At 44.7% G+C, this 1969-nt stretch overlaps 1 protein-coding gene across 2 annotated transcripts in view; it reads right to left on the reverse strand.

Moving 5' to 3' along the window:
• Positions 1-1969, reverse strand: part of MRPL45 (mitochondrial ribosomal protein L45) — a 45087-nt gene that overhangs the window by 12914 nt on the left and 30204 nt on the right. The window lies entirely within an intron of this gene.

A 1969-nucleotide genomic window follows, 5' to 3' on the forward strand; every position in this document is an offset into this window, starting at 1 on the left:
TAGCCAGGATGGTCTTGATCTCCTGACCTCGTGATCCGCCCGTCTCAGCCTCCCAAAGTGCTGGGATTACAGGCGTGAGCCACCACGCCTGGCCCTGGCTGATTTTTTAAATTTTTTTATAGAGATGGGGGTCTCACTCTGTTGCCCAGAAACAATCCTCCCACTTTGGCCTCCAAAAGTGCTGGATTACAGGTATGAGCCACCTAGCCCCTCACAAAGTTAAACACAGAGCTACCATGTGATCCAGCAACTTCAGTTCTGAGTATATACCCAAATGAATTGAAAGCATGAACTCAGAGATACTTGTACACCAACAATCACAGCAGCATTATGCCACAATAAAAGGTGGAAACAACCTGAATGTCCATCACTAGATGAATGGATAAACAAAATGTGGTGCATATACATACAATGAAATATTATTCAGCCTTAATAAAGAAACACATGTAGCCAGGCATGGTGGCCCATACCTGTAATCCCTGCACTTAGGGAGGCTGAGGCAGGTGGATCACCTGAGGTCAGGAGTTTGAGACCAGTCTGGCCAACATGGTGAACCCCATCTCTACTAAAAATACACAAATTAGCGGGGTGTGGTGGCAGGCATCTGTAATCCCAGCTACTTGGGAGGCTGAGGCTGGAGAATCGCTTGAACCCAGGAGGCAGAGGTTGCAGTGACCGGAGATCGAGCCATTGCACTCCAGCCTGGGTGACAAGAGTGAAACTCCATCTCAGAAAATAAGTAAGTAAATAAATAAAAATAAGGAGACACATACTATAATATATATGAACATTGAAGACATCATGCTAAGTGAACTAAGCCAATCGCAAAAGGTCAAAAACTGTAAGATTCCACTTATTTGAGATACCTAGATGCCTTCGTCTGTTCGAGGATGCTATAACAAAAATACCATAAACCAGGTGGCCTCGAAACAACATGTATTTCTCACAGTGCCTTCATCTTGGACTTCCCAGCCTCTAGAACTCTCACAGTCTGGTGAGAGCCTGTTCCTCATAGATGGTGACTTCTTGCTGTGTCCTCAATGGGTAAAAGGGGTGCACAAGCTCCCTCGGGTCTTTTTTTTTTTTTTTTGAGACGGAGTCTCGCTCTGTCACCAGGATGGAGTGCAGTGGTGCAATCTCAGCTCACTGCAAGCAACCTCTACTTCCTGGTTCAAGCAATTCTCCTGCCTCAGCCTCCCGAGTAACTGGGACTACAGGTACGTGCCACCACGCACAGCTAATTTTTGTGTTTTTAGTAGAGACAGGGTTTCACCATGTTGGCCAGGATGGCCTCGATCTCTTGATCTCGTGATCCACCTGCCTCAGCCTCCCAAAGTGCTGGGATTACAGGCGTGAAGCACCGTGCCCGGCCCCTCAGGTCTCTTTTATAAGGGCACTATTCCCATTCATGAGGGCTCCACTCTCATGACCTCATCACCTCCCAGAGGTCCCCCCACAGCCTATACCATCACCTTGGGGGTTAGAATTTCGACAAATGAATTTTCAGGAGACACAAACATCCAGACCATAGCATCAGGATGGTTAAATTCATAGAGAAAGAAAGACGGCTGGGTGTGGTGGCTCAAGTCTGTAATCCCAGCACTTTGGGAGGCCGAGGTAAGAGGACCACTCGAGGCCAGGAGTTTGAGACCAGTCTGGTTAACATGGTAAAACCCCATCTCCACTAAAAATGCCAAATAAATAAATAAATAAAGTAGAATGGAGGTTACCAGGTGATACGGGAAGAGGGCAATGGGGAATTAGTGCTTAGTGGGTACAAAATTTCTGTTTGGGATGAACACAATCTGGAAATGGACAGTGGTAAGAATTGTACAACACTGTGAATATACTTAATGCCACTGAATTGTATACTTGAAAATGATTAAAATTGTAAATTTTATATTATGTGTATTTTACCACAAATGTGTAAAAGCTATTATTAATCGTATAATTTTTTTTTTTTTTTTTT

Source organism: Colobus angolensis, unplaced genomic scaffold (assembly GCF_000951035.1).
Source record: "Colobus angolensis palliatus isolate OR3802 unplaced genomic scaffold, Cang.pa_1.0 Scaffold50, whole genome shotgun sequence".
Taxonomy (NCBI): domain Eukaryota; kingdom Metazoa; phylum Chordata; class Mammalia; order Primates; family Cercopithecidae; genus Colobus; species Colobus angolensis.